General features: G+C 38.6%; 1 pseudogene; it reads right to left on the bottom strand.

The window, feature by feature from the left end:
* Window positions 1-5,657: 5,657 nt before the first annotated feature.
* LOC144240682 (T-complex protein 1 subunit gamma pseudogene) overlaps window positions 5,658-15,581 on the bottom strand; it is a 61,991-nt pseudogene continuing 52,067 nt past the window's right edge.

Below are 15,581 nucleotides of genomic sequence, written 5' to 3'. Positions count from 1 at the left end.
GTCTAGCACTCATCTGGAAGTCATATATATATATATATGTATATACACATATATATACATCTATATATATGAACTTTTTATTTAAAAAGTTTTTAATGTTTTTATTTTTAAGAGAGAACAAGAGCAAGAGAGAAAGGAGGAGGGGCAGAGACAGAGGGAGACAGAATCTGAAGCAGGCTCCAGGCTCTTAGCTGTCAGTACAGAGCCTGACATGGGGCTCGAACTCAGGAGCCATGAGATCATGACCTGAGCCGAAGTCAGACACTTAACCAACTATGCCACCAAGGCGGCCTTGGGAATAATATTTGAAAGGCACTATCACAGAGTACATGCAAAAGAATCAAGGATGATGAACTGGCTTATCTGAGACACAAAGTAATGTCAAGGGCCAGGACTTGGTATATTGGCCCCAAAGAGTCTCTTCTCCACTGCAGCCTAGGGCTGGATTCAATTTCAAATTACATACTTAGTATTTTTTATTCACAGGCCTCACCCTCCCTTTCCCAGAAACTTGCACTCATTAAAGTAGATGTCATCATGCCGAGCCCATCATGTTACATCATATGTGCTTCTCACACCTCCTAGAATTAACCCTATGGTTTCAGAGCGATGTGTCATTGCTCTTCATTTCCAGGCTTGTGGATCCTGTTATCTAGGCTGAGGATTTTTGTTGCACTACTAAAGGAAGGGTGTGAGTTCCCTAGTCTGTAAAGGATATGAAAACTGACCTCTGAAAATTTATAATTAATCTCGATAATAAAGTATTAACCTTAGGTTTTAACCAAAATCTTAGGCTAATACCTACCTAATGAGTATTAGGTAGGAAAGGAAACTTATGACAAAATCTCTTCACACCTTCAGGGCACCTGGGTGGCTGAGTTGGTTAAGTGTCCAACTTTGGCTCAGGTTATGATTTCATGGTATCTGAGTTCTAGCTCCACACTGGGCTCTTTGCTGACAGTGCAGAGCCTGCCTGGGATTCTCTTTCTCTCTCCCCATCTCGGCCCCTCCCTCACTTACTCACACTCTCTCTCTCTCAAAATAAATAAACTTAAAAAAAAAATAACAAAACTCTTCACCGACTCCCCCACTTCCTTCAGCTCTTACAGCAATGGGACAGACCTTGCTGTTTTACAAAAATGAATATACACACAAGTGTGTGCATATTTGAACAAGAATTTTTTCAGTCCTAATTTTATTAGACATACCCTGCTAAGTTTTCCTAGCTATCTGGGTTGTCTGCCTCTTCCTCATGAGAAGGCTGAGACCACATCAAGCCATCGGTTTTTAAATATTACTATCGCTTTAGTTTCTCCTAGGTGCATTGAACTTCTTACCTTCCTGGAATGCGAATGGTTACTTATTTTCAAGAATCATGTTTTTTGGAGCTGAGTGAATTACAGTGATTTAAGACCAGTTATTATTTCTACCCACTTAGTTCAGGATAAAGTATGTACTTTTATGGTGAGACAGAGAATGTTCAAGTTAAATCAAACAGATTTTTTTTTTACTTGAATATTCATTTGTGTTTGCCATAGAAATTGGAGGGAGGAAAATTATTTTCACTGCTGGAGCATAAAACAAATTAGATATAATGGTACATAAAAGATAAACCACAATCACTCTTTTGAAAACTAATGCCTTTTACAGGATATGAAGCCATTAAAAAAAAAAAAGCTGTCACAACATTTTTAACCTGTTCTGGTTTCCATGTTCCAGCAACATATCCACTGTCTTTTGACCACATTCTGGGAAGCTGGTACCGATAATGAAATAAATTGCATTGTACAAAACTTAGCGTCTTCTAATGTGGCAGGAAGTCAGCTCTTTCTCTTTCACTTGAAAAAAATCTTTTCAATTACTTTTCTATCTTCCGACTCTAGAAATTTCTTTTAACAAAATGGTTTTGTTACAAAATTCTTTTTTCTCAGTGGAATATGTAACTCTCCACTGTGAAAGCTAACTTGTGTTCACAGAATTGTGGCCATAAAAGATTGTGCTTGTAGTCATGTTTTCTTAGTACGGCTAAAATACATGAGGCCTCAAGTATCCATATACTGTGATTATTAGATTTGCATATAAACAGGGTCTCATGGGGTTGTGTTACAGATTTCAGTGTATGTTTCCTAGAATTTCAGGTGAGCTACTGCTGTAAATCTAAGCCACATTAACACTGTGCTGGCTGTATGTGACAGATGCCTGTTCAGTACAGATTGATTCTAATGTACATAATACCTTCAGGTTTTAAGTCTGGCTGAAATTTATTTTTTTATGTGTGGTGGGGAAGGGGTGAATCTATTTGCATGTATTCTCCAAATATATAGGAATCGTTCCAAAAATACAATTGTGTCTCCATTAGCATAGTATACATTTATATATTTAAATATAAATTATATAATAAATAGTAGTTAATACATATTATGTAAATATATAAAGTATATAATATACATGCGGGTTATGGAAAGCATGCATAAATTCTAACCAAAAAGCAGAGGTAATAAAGACACTGAAAAATTGACTATGCCAAATTATATTCTTTATGCCAAAGAGTTACCATAAAAGTGAAGACTGTTTGCATAAAATATTTTGGATAAAAATAATTGTTTATTAAAGATAAAGGTTCATATTCAGAGTTCATAAAGAGCTCCTAAAACTAAGTACAAGATTTAAAGCCAGTAGAAAATTAAACACATATGAAGTTATTATATGAAGAGGAAATGCAAATGGCCTGTAAACATGAAGAGATGCCTAACTTTGTCCACATTCTGAAACCTGAATTAAAATAATTCTCAGATGCCTACTTTCATAGATCAGATGATCAGAAGTTCAAAGATCCTCTAATATCAAGTGATTGAGCAATAGTTACTTTTATGAACTTTCCATGTGGAAATAAAGTTTTGACTATTACTTGGGCAAACTCTATTAAAATTTAAACTGTGTGTGTTCAAGCCTTCTACTTTCCCTTATCTCTCCTGAGATTCACTTATACTTGATGCATAGAGAAGAATCTTCACTGCAGTATTGTTTATAAAGCAAAGTATCAGAAACCCCCTAATCTAATAATAGGTGGTAAACTATAGTACACGCACCCTATATAAAATTCTATGCAATAATCAAAGAGACATATAGGATGGAAGAAAAGAATGACATGCAGAGTAGAAATCCTGTATGTAAATAGAAAACACAAACTATGCATTTTATACATATATAAACAATGATAGAACCATATATGTATATATAATTTATAGATTTAGATAGAGCTTTTGTAAATAAATCAATAGAAAGGGTCTGGGAGAATCACGAACATACAATAGAAGTCACCTTTAGAACAGCAACATGCACTTTGACTTTATTTGTATTACTTGACCATTTAACTATGTGAAAGATTAAATTATTTGGTTAACCAAAAATACTTATTTAAAAAATAAGTCTAATCTACATTTCCAGCCAATGTTATTATGCTAGTGAACTACCTTCCAGCTCAGAGAGTTGAAAAGTAGAACCAAAGTGGGGTTTGGAACAAACAAAATGACAGTTCAAAAAATTAACCCCATTTGTTTATTAAGATCTCTACACTAAGATTACCTTTGTCTTCTGCACTGACTTCATATAGCAGGACAGGGACCTTGATTCAGGAGCCTGACATTAAAATATCCATTTATGGTGGTCAGGATCATATCTTTGTGTTAATGAAACTATGTCTGTGAAGAGTATAAGTGCAGGCAGTGAGTTTAAGTCTAAAACCTCCCCAAATATTCTGGGAGTTGCCAGGCTTTGGAATGCTACTTTTCTTTGGGTAAAAATGCAATTTATCATATTTAAAATAAAATGGAATAGGGGCACCTAGGTGGCTCAGTCAGTTAAGTGCCTGACTTCAGCTCAGGTCATGATCTTGCAGTTCGTGAGTTGGAGCCCTACGTTGGGCTCTGTGCTGACAGTTCAGAGCCTGGAGCCTGCTTCAGATTTTCCCTCTCTCTCTTCCTCTCTCAAAAATAAATAAAATATTTAAAAATAAATTAAAAAATGAAACGGAACAAACTTAAAGACATAGAGAACAGATTTCATACACCTTTATCAAATAATATTTGACTGTTATCTGTATTTCCTCCAGCTCTCTGATTGAAGTTGAGTGTGTAGGGATTGATTTGGCTACAAATAACTACAAATGCACCAAATGTCTCAAGTTGCAAACATACTTAACACAGCAAAAGAAGACTAACGGTAGGTATGTCCAGATTTATTTCAGAGGTGCAATGATGTCAAGGATGCAGGATTTCCACGCTTCTGCCCTGTAGTGCTCGGAGTGTTGGCTTTTCATCCTGGGGCTTTATTGCCTCACTGTGACAATATAGTTGTCACAGCTCCAGGCATCACATTTTCATCCCTACATCTTAAGATAAAAAGACAGATCTAAGGAAAATGCCTTTCTTTCCTGAAAGTTATGCATGTTTATCTGTAGAGATCATCTCTCTCTAGATTTCCCCCGAAGAACTCTTTCTCATGTCATTTTATATCTTAAAATATTTATATAAAATATAAATATATTTTCATATATACAGTTCCAGATATACGTCCTATCAAAAGAGGCAAAAGGACATATTTTCCCCAAATCTGAAAGATCTACACGTGCTTACATGAATGAATCAGTTCCTTAGGGCAGGAGAAAGTGGTGGTGGTGGGTGTTTAGTAGGGTAATGACTACTGCATTGCTTCTGAACAGTGCGAGTCTTTGGTGGTTCATATAATCATAGTTCCCAAAGTGGCATTGCTCTCTCAGTGCTGAGAATTAAAGACCGATGGTTGTTTCAGCTCGTTCCGTATCCTCGACCTGCAGACCACTCTAAGACAAAAGAAGTAAAGATCTTCCAACCTTCTATTCTACTTCACTTCGTAGGGAAGAATTATAAAGCCAGATAAAATCCCAGTTGTGCCACCTTTTTACTTTATTGGAGATAGAATTCAGTTGTCCTGTTGACAGCTTAAATAATAGTCTTTGGGCTAAGTTATTCCTAAGCACAGCAGTGAGTGCCAGGAACTGGGGAGGGGATGTTTTCTTTATTATCTCCTCATGTCATTCTAACAAGAAACGAGCGAGGTGGCAGTTCTCTGGGAGATTTGTGGGACATTCCTGGCCTGAGGGCTTGGTGATTAAAAGATTGTAGTGACCAGAAAATCAGAACAGTTTTCAAGGGGCTTTTTCTGTGGCTCATAAGACAAAGAAAAACCTTGATGGACTTTTTTTCCTGTCTCACAGCAGACCTCTGGTATTTAAGGATCAGAATCCTCTTGTTTTCCAACTACCCTGTTATTTGGACAGTGCTGAATAAATATTAGTGTACTAATCTCCTGACCCCACTGCCAACTTAGTTCACCGAGGTCTACATTCTGTCTCCACGTTTGTAACAATCGATATTAACAGGTTATTTTTCCCCCCAAATGACTTAGATGTAGTCATTGGAAGCAAACTAAATGGAAAGTTTACCTTAAAGAATGACATGTCAGCGCCTTTTGCAGACTGAGCTGGGACAGAAGGGGGTGGGGCTGCCCCTCAACCAGATCACTTTCAAACAAAGATGTTAGAAGTGTCCCTAGCAGTCTGGCTTAGGGAAGAGGAACCCTCTGCTGGCTCTGTGTGTGGACGTCGCCTTCCCTGACACTCACTCCTGGGCAGCATTGGGAGCCCTGCCCTGCTGGCTCTGGTCATCACCCTTCTTTTTGTGGCCTGAGATGATGTCATCAACCCACAGTAGCAGAACTGCTGTCTCCATTATTGTCTTGTGTTTGCAGCTTGACAGCCAATGGCTCCCAGATGCCCAGTTCTTTCATGTCCACCAAGGTTCCTGTCTCACCATTTATGCCCCAGGTCTCACAGTTGTTGTAGATTGTGCTTGGCCCCAAAGAGAGGTAGGGAGAGGTAAGCAGAGAATGGTGCTGGCCCCACAGTCCTGGATAAGGGTATGAGGGATGCCCTGTAAGGCCTGGGCATCTGCTCTGTATGGCTGTTATTCCACATCAGTCATGACCTTGGACTATTCTGTCAAAGCATGGGCCATAGCCATTTCAGAGACTCCACCCACTGGAAACAGCCAGGGCTCCAGGAGGACATTGTGGCACAATTGTGTGGCATCCCGGAGGGTGCATTCCACTTCTGAGAGAATCTCTTTGCTGGCCCCGTGGAGGAGAATGGTGCAGGCCTTGGGGCCTTTGTACTCGGTGATGAGTGTAAGGTACTCATTGCCAATTTTCTTGACTTCCTACATGTAATTATGTCCCCTGACGTCTTCTCGCAGCTCTGGCCAGCTGACCATCCGGATCCCACAGGTTTGAGCAGTGCAATGATTGTCTTCCGGACCCTGCTGCCTGCTGTGTCATTGGCCTGCAGGAGATAGTGCTGAGCTAAGTCTGAGATGCTCTTTTCTGTGATGACCACATTGGAAGTCTCTAAATCTTCAAAATGAGGACTTACAAAATTGTTTCACAACCAGAATAAGAAAACCTAAAACAAAGCCACGAGTGAAGCTAAATAAAGCATTTAAGATCTCTTTCAGTCTTGGTAAGAAGGTGTAGAAGACACTACCCTCTACCTTAGCTTCTCTTATGAGAGAACTATATCTTGTTTATGTGTTGCTTAAACATATTTGCATCCTTGCCTTCCTTTTTAAGTGAAAATGCCTTCTAAGCAAGTCACTTTAGAAAGAAAATAACAGATTTTTAAAGGTGTAACCCCCTTACACAGGTATTAGAAGGAAAAAATGTCAAAGAAATGCAGAGAGAGAAGTGAATGTATTCGTATGGTCATGTAGACCTTGCCATAAAAATGTCCGTGAAGCAGAAAAGCATGAGATTTTCTAAGAAGCCTAGATTTAGTGAAAAGATCAGTGAAAGTAACAAATAATGGATATCCTCACAGGCAAATAACTTATTACTAAGGGATTTGGTATTTGTGAGGATGAAGAAGAGAAGCCACAAGGAATTACTGCTGAATATTTAAAAGTTATTTCATCTTATGCAGATGGAACGATGCTGAGACACCTGCTGAGGTCATAGCAAAAGCAGCCACACAACATTAAAAGTGTACTCACAGGATTGCCTCCTATCACTGGGAGTTACCTCATCTCGAGCAATGGGCACCCATGCCGAGAGTTTTCACCCTGTCACTCCTTCTACAGTATTAGGAGTAATGGGATCTCATGCATTGTCCAGCACCCGGGAGTGTTGGTGACATCTGAAGTCTGAATAATAATGAAGGCTGGACTTAGAAGTCGCCTACAGTCCGTGTGGTAGAAGAGTTGGAACTTCCTTGGTAGGACACAGAAGAAGGAATCTGAAGGTTCTGGGCAAAAGGAACGTGGAATCTGTTATCTGCTTGCTCAGGGCAATTCCCTAATGATGCCCCGACCAGGAAGGGCCCAAAGGAGACTCCCTTTGCCAAATGTAAGGATAAGTGTCGGTGAGAGAATACATCAACATCCTTAAATATCTCCCGTTCCATAGATGGCCCTTTTCACTCCATAGATTCTTGGCTTTGCTGTGCAGAAATTTTTTGTTTTGGTATCTTCCCACTTGTCTATTTGTGGTGTTGTTGCTGTTCTTTTGGTGTCATATTCAAGAAATGACTGCCCAGACCATTGTCCTAAAACTTTCCCCCTATGTTTTCACCTTAAGTTTTGCACTTTCAGGTCTTAGCTTTAAGTCTTTAATCCATTTTGAGTTGATTTTTTGTGTATGGTGTAAAACAAGGATCCAATTGCATTTTCTTGCACGTGTATGTTTCGTATTCCCAATATCACTTGTTNAAGACGTCTTTTCCCCATTGTGTGTTCTTGGCACTTCGTGAAAGATGAGTTGACTGAGTATGCGTGGATTTATTTCTAGGCTTTTTGTTCTATTCTTTTGGTCTATATATCTATCATTAGGCCAGTACCATCCTGTTTTACTTCCTGTAAATAAACTTTTCATTCCTACCTGCGCTTGTATATAATTTGGCTTCTCTCTTTTTTAAGATTTTTTCTTTGTTACAGGTGTTAAGAAGTTTATTAATCAAGTGCATTTGTATAATTTTCTTTGTTTCTTTTGCTTTGACCTTTTTTTAACCTTCTTGTATCTGTAGGTTTATAGTTTTCATTAAGTTTGTTAAAATTGGACACTTAAAGTTTTTGTTTTTTTTTTTAATTCTCCCTTTGTCTTCTTGGAACTATAGCTGTACACATATTAGGGTGCTTGAGGCTTTTTATAACATAACTCTGTGCACTTTCCTTACTCTTTTTCTCATTTTATATTTTATATTCTTTTACCGTTAATTTCACGAACTCTTTATTCTCCAGTGTGTTAATATGCCATTAAACCCATCCAGTATATGTTTTTATCTCAGATACTAATTTTCATCTCTTAAAATTTGAGTTATGTCTTATATCTTCTCTCTCTCTCTCTCTCTCTTTAGAGAGAGTGTGAGTGGGAGAAGGAGGGGAGGAGGAGGGGGAGGAGGAGGAGAGAGAGAGAGAGAGAGAGAGAGAGAGAGAGAGAATCTTAGCAGGCTCCACGCTTGTTGCAGGGTCTGGTGTGGGACTCGATCCCACAACCCTGGGATCATGACCTGAGCGGAAAGAGTTGAATGGCCACCGACTGAGCCACCCAGGTGCCCCATATCTTCCATGTTTCTAGCAGTGTCCATTTTCTCTCCACCTTTTGTAAATGTGTAATAAAATTACCACAACTTAAAAAATATCCTTGTCTAATATCTCTCATCTGTGTCATTTTGTAACCATTGCTAGTAATTACCCCCCACCCCCTGCCCTTAATGGTGGTATTTTCCTGCTGCTTTGCATTCTTACTTTTTTTTTTATTAAAATACAAATGTTACAAATGTTATACATCTTAACTTTATTTGTGCTACACACACACACACACACACACACAGAACCTGCTTCCTGTGCGGGNGTAATTACCCCCCACCCCCTGCCCTTAATGGTGGTATTTTCCTGCTGCTTTGCATTCTTACTTTTTTTTTATTAAAATACAAATGTTACAAATGTTATACATCTTTATTTGTGCTACACACACACACACACACACACACACACACAGAACCTGCTTCCTGTGCGGTATACTCCTCTCTGGTTCTCTGGAATTGTATACTCTAGCCGTTTTGGCCTCCCTGAGCTCCCAACTCTATCTCCCTCCCTCACAGAAACTGCTGGGTGCCTCTGGGGTTCCTTTTCTTGCATCACGTGGTCTGGAAACTCACTCCATTCATTAAGCTATGGCAGCCACAGGGCTCATTTCGTTTCCCCTTTCGCAGATGTCATCGTCCTCTGCTGCTTGATGTCCAACATCTGTACTATTTATTTCATATCTTTTGTCTACTTAGTATTTTTATGTGATTGGGTAACTCTAACTCCTGCTACTGTACTTATTTGGTCAAAAGTAGGATGACACCTTTCAGTGTTTTGATTTTATGGAATGACAGATGGAATGAACAGTAGGGAAAGTTACAATTATTTTTCACAGGGAAGTGACACGTTATTTAAGGAAATGCATTTTATAAGATTATTCATAAGAAAACACCAGACACGTCTTCCATGTGGGTCAGTTAAGTAACAGAAATCAAACCAAGGCTTCTCATTCCTCACTCTCACACTTAAATATAGAGGACTGCTCTTTATACCTAGGTTTGAGAGACACAAATCATAGGTGACTCTGACAGCCCCATTTTCTCTCCAGCCACTTTGTCACCCCTCAGTGAGCTACAGATGTCTGTGCACTTGTTTAAAACTTGGCCAAAGCAGGTTGCGCTGAAATAATAGTCGCAGCTACACTTAATGTGCTTTTTCTCATTAAGCTCTATGTAGAGCTGACCTTTTATTTATAAATCAGTTGTATCCTTTTTGTCTTCTGAGATTCAAAAGTTTTAAATTATGATTAATAAGAACATCTGGTCTCTCCAGACCAGAAAATCAACTATTTAATCCTGAAGGCATTGTATAGGGTTTTTTTGTTTGTTTGTTTCTTGTTTTTTTTAAATCACCATGGACATCCTGGAAATCAAGTAAAGGCAAAAGCATTATGTTATATCGAGTGACTGTGTTTTATTTTACTCAAGCTCCACAGCGAACTCAGCTACTTCTGACAGCAAATCCTTCTTGCTAGAACTTGATATTTTCTCCCCATCAAATTGTAAATTTAAAAATATTCTCTTGACCTTTGAAAAGTGGTATTTGGGAAACCTGATTCTTAATGTCCTTTCTGTTGGTTGAGAATAATATATATATAAATTAAGTTTCCACCACCACAAACAAACTTCCACCAATCTAGATACTCACATCTTTTCTTTCACCCTTTCCCCAATTTGTTAGCTGTGTTCATTCACACACACAAAAATCTCTCTCAACAAGATTTCCTCCTGGAAGTCTTCTAATGACATTACTATTAATTTGATATGCCAGTCATATAGAACCTCTTTAAACCTGTTCCCTTTCATAAATAAATGAATTTTTAAAAATGTTTTTGTTTAAGTCAGTATATCAGAATACCATGCAATAGGGGGCTTAAGCATCAAACTGCTAGTGCTGGAGGCTGGAAGTCCAAGGTCATGGTATCAGCATGGTCAGTGTCTGGTGAAGGCTCTCGCTGGTTTGCAGATGGCCACCTTGTTGGTGTATTCTCACATCGCAGAGAGAAAGATAATTTCTCTTATGTTTCTTATACAGACACTAATATCCACCTTCATGAACTAGTTATCACCCAAAGGCCCCAATTTCATGTACCATCACAGTAGGGATTAGGACTTCAACATATGTACTTGCTGCAGGGTGGGCTGAGCAGGGGGCACAAAAACAAAGCAGTTGTTTTTGTGTGGAGAAAACCAGCCATTCCACCTGCTTATGCCTGTCATACTCAACTTGTTTCCCTGAGATGGAAACCTTAAGAGAGTAGGGTGGCCATGACGTGATGGGCAGTGCAAAGTGCTCAGTGGCTAAGTACTTCTGTGTCTTTCTCTAGTGTACTTTGATTCTCAATGCTTTCATGTTAGGTGGAATTTCCAACAGGTAGAAGACATTTTCTAAAAAATTCCTGTTCTTTCTTTTTTAGAAATGAAGTTTTGAAAACGTAGGCCTACTGATTAAATGAACAAGCTTTCAGGGGCGCCTGGGTGGCTCAGTTGGTTAAATGTCCGACTTTTGCTAAGGTCATGATCTCGTGGTTTGTGGGTTTGAGCCCCGCATTGGGTTCTGTGCTGGCAGCTCAGAGCCTGGAGCCTGTTTCAGAATCTGTGTCTCCCTCTCTCTCTGCCCCTCCCCTGCTCATGTTCTGTCTCAAAAATAAATAAACTATAAAAAAATTGAAAAAATAAAAATAAATGAACAAGCTTGCTAACCTCTGTAGAGTTAATTCATACTTGGTAAACTATAACAGTAGCCATAAAAGTCAAAACATTATTTTTCTGGGAAATAGTGTGATTTTACTAGAAATATAAAAAAATTAAAGTTCTGGGATCTGGATCCAGGTTTGGATATTGAGTCTAACTAGCATTGTGATAGTACATAATTACTTAACCACCCTGTAACTCACTCCCTTTGGTGAAATACAGGGATGACACTACATTATCTGTAAGGTCCTTTTAGAACATAAATTCCAGATCCATGCTTATTTGATTAAAAAGGAGGGAAAGGAAAATATGTTGTAGTCTGCATATGAGATAGAGATCCATTATGAGATAGGATATGAGGTGTGGAAAGTTATTTGAATCTACTGCCTGAGAACAAAATTAACAATGCTAAACGATGCACTGTGCAGTCTTGGTGAGTCATTTCTTTAATTTTTCTTTTATGATGTAGCATATACGATGAATTTGTCAGAAGTTTTTCTGGAGGTGTTTTGCTTTTTCTGGATTGATTCTGGAGTCTCATCGGCTTTGCTAAATGGTGGATTTATTGATATTGGTATGGAATCTTTGCTCCAAGTTCAGGGATTTTAAATCCTTAATTTATGAGAAATTGGTGAGTGTTTTGCAGGCATCTTTAACTACAGACTGAATTTTTAATTAAAGGGAATGAGAGAAACATAATGAAGTAATTACTTGCTCATTGCAGGTTTATAATTCATATGTCACCAGCTACCATCCTCCTTCTGAGATGACTGCTTTGGTGTATATTTATACATGTATTTATTTACTATAGAAGGAATGTAAGCCACTAGCTGGGGATGCATAAAATACAGCAAGATAACACCAGTCAAGGGTGGATGAGAAACAAAAAAACCCACCAAATTAAAATAAACAAAAACAAAAAGAAAACAAACAACAACAAAACAAGGGGAAATCTAGGAAGTAAGGCCAATGAATAGCACAGGGATCTGAAATTAAAAGTTGAGGTAAGTAAGCTTCATCACATTCATGGATTCTGGTAAGATCCTGGTAAATTTCACAGCCCCTTGTGTCTATCAGGTACCAATAATGATTGTTTAAGACAAGGATGCTAATTTCTGATTCTTAGACCAGGAGGAAGAGCAGGGTACTGGAAAATCAGAATACTCTGGTTCAAGTCATAGATTTGCCCACATACTAGCTGTGTGACCTTGGGAAAGTTATTGTACTGCTCTGTGCCTAATAGCTTCATCATTAAAGGGGGATGAAAATAATATCCACCTTAGTGTACTGTTTTGATTAAATGAAATAATGCATGGTCTCTGAGACTTAACAGATTCAGTATAGATAAGATTTAGCTATTTTTTATAGAGAACATGTGAATTGATCTAGTTTTCCTTACTTAAAAAAAAACACTGCAATATTAGGAGGATACCAGCATTCAGACAAGTGTCAGAGACACTTGATAAACACCTTGCTTCCACTTGGTTCCAGAATATTGTAAGTACTGAATGAGAGCCTTTTAGCCACAGCCCTTTGAAGAGACAAAATTTACCCTTGTCTGTCTCCACAATAAATCCTTGCAGCCTACAACAGGAATCAAAAATAACCAAATGATGACCTAGATCCACAAAACTTGATGTATACACATATTTCATTGGCAATTTAGCCTCATAATGCATTGCACTCTACACAAAATAACATACAATATAATAGAACTGTATGTGATGTGTGACATTGTTTTAAATCTCTTCACCCCCTCTTCCTCTTTCTTCTTCCTTTCTTGTCATAAAACTCTTGCTTTATAAAGTTGGAAAGATCAGTGCACTACTACTCAGCTAGGAAATACGTCATGGGTACTTCAGAAGAGGGAAGTGCAGGAACCCAAGTTTTTCTGAGATTCTGTGGTTTTTTTCTACTTGACCTATTTGGGGTCAAGAGGAGGAAATAGAAGATAATATGGTTCTAAAGAAAGAAAAAAATGATATCAGGAAACCTGGGATCTTGATCCACTTCTTAAGAGTAATTTGCTCTATAAATTTGGTCTCCTTTCTAGGCCCCTCAGTTTACTGTTTGTTTGTTTGATTGATTTCATGGACCAGGAGTGAGATCTGCTCACTCCTCTTAGGAATGATAAAATGGATTTGAATTCTTAACTGTATGATAAATATTTGGAAAGAGAAGGGGATATAAATAGCTAGAGGTTAAGTAGGTGAATACTTACTCTTCAGAGTATCGAGTAAGCTGTTGAGACTTATGTGTTACTTCATAATGGATTGCAAAATCAATAATAGTAACGTTTTGTGTGGTTCTTTAGAATGAGGAAGATGACAAATTGTTTCCAAGGACCCTCACCTACCTGGAAGCATTGTCTATCTGAAACAATTGCTGTGTTCCTCTGGACATTGAATTCCCTTTCTAGACTTGTTGAGTTGGTCCAGTGTGAGCAAAGAAATGGGAATAAAATCAATCAACCTTCAAGTGTTTGGAGTTACCTGTAATTTATGAATGTTAATCAAATCCAAATCAGGCACATTCTGAACCAGTCATTTTTATTTTTTATTTATTTATTTTTAAATATTTTATTTATTTCTAGGATAGAGAGAGACAGCGTGAACAGGGGAGGGTCAGAGAGAGGGAGATACAGACTCTGAAACAGGCTCCAGGCTCTGAGCTGGCAGTCAGGACAGAGCCGGACGCGGGGCTCGAACCCACAAACCGCGAGATCATGACCTAAGCGAAAGTCGGACGCCTAACCGACTAAGCCACCCAGGCGCCCCTGAACCAGTCATTTTTAACTAAACCTTTGCAAATAATACTTTAAATATATTGCATGTTTACCATAGTGGCAAGTTCTTTTTCTTTTTCTTTTAGTGTTTATTTATTATTGAGAGACAGAGAGAGACAGAGCATGAGCATGGGAGGGACAGAGAGAGGGGGAGACACAGAATCTGAAGCAGGCTCCAGTCTCTGAGCTGTCAGCACAGAGCCTGATGCGGAGCTCGAACTCACAAAGCCTGAGATCATCACCTGAGCCGAAGTTGGAGGCTGAACTGACTGAGCCACCCAGGGGGGCCCCATAGTGGCCAGTTCTGTTCTAAGTGATCATTTAATATTCATAAGGATCCTGTAAGGGGACACTATCATTATCTGTGTTACACTTGTGAGGAAATGGAGACCGAGTTTAAATAAGTTGCCCCAAATCACACAGTACAAGCTATCTCAATCCAGAGCTTAACTAATTTTTATTTAGTATGATACATTCCCAGGGCTCTTAAAAATTTGTTTATATAGGTCAGACATTTGTGTGTTTCAGAGAGAAAAGATCAAGATAATATATAAGAAACAGTTTGTCCTCATTCTCATCTTTTGGCCACCCATGTCACCTTGCTGATGCTAATATTTTTTACTTTCTCATGTATACTTTAAAGATATGGCAAATGTTTCTTGTCTGTCCCTTTTTTTAATTGAAGTATAGTTAACACACGACATTAGATTCATTTCAATGGTACAAAATCTATCCTTGCTTTTTACACCAGTTAGAATATAATCTGATCTGCATTTTGTTTTTATTCTTTTTCTTTTGATGGTTATTTTTGAGAGAGAGAGCATGCCCGCACAAGGGCAGTGGGGGCAGAGATGGAGAGGGACAGAGGATCCAAATCCTGCACTGTGCTGATAACAGAAAGCCCAAAGCAAGGCTCAAACCCAAGAATTGCCAGATCAGATGCTCAACCAACTGATCCACTCAGGCACCCCCCCCCTTTTTTTTGTTTTTATTCTTGAGGTGTGTGTGTGTATGGGTGTGTGTTCATAACAATATATTGGGGGATTGGTTCATAGTCATGCATAAAGATGTTTTGCTTTCTCTCTTAGATGAGCATAATTTAAAAAGTCTCTTGTTTCTAGACATTAGGATGCCTTGAATTTATTATTTTTATACCTTATGTGGAATGATTTTATGCACATGTAATTTGTCATTTGATTTTTCAGTGTAGTATATTGGTAACACCCTTGTTGGAAAATAACGGATATCCCCTAAACTGAACATATTTAAAGTGTACAGTGTGATGGGTTGTGACATATGTACATGACCCTGAAGCCATTCCTGTGACCAAAATAATGATCATATCCATCACCCCCAAAGGTTTCCTCATGCTTCTGTGTAATCCGTCCCCCTCTATCCCCCCCCCCCCCCTTCCCCCGCCCCCCCCCCCCC

The sequence above is a fragment of the Crocuta crocuta genome, unplaced genomic scaffold, assembly GCF_008692635.1.
Source record: "Crocuta crocuta isolate KB4526 unplaced genomic scaffold, BGI_CrCroc_1.0 scaffold831, whole genome shotgun sequence".
Lineage (NCBI taxonomy): Eukaryota > Metazoa > Chordata > Mammalia > Carnivora > Hyaenidae > Crocuta > Crocuta crocuta.
This window is presented reverse-complemented; position numbering and strand designations above follow the sequence as displayed.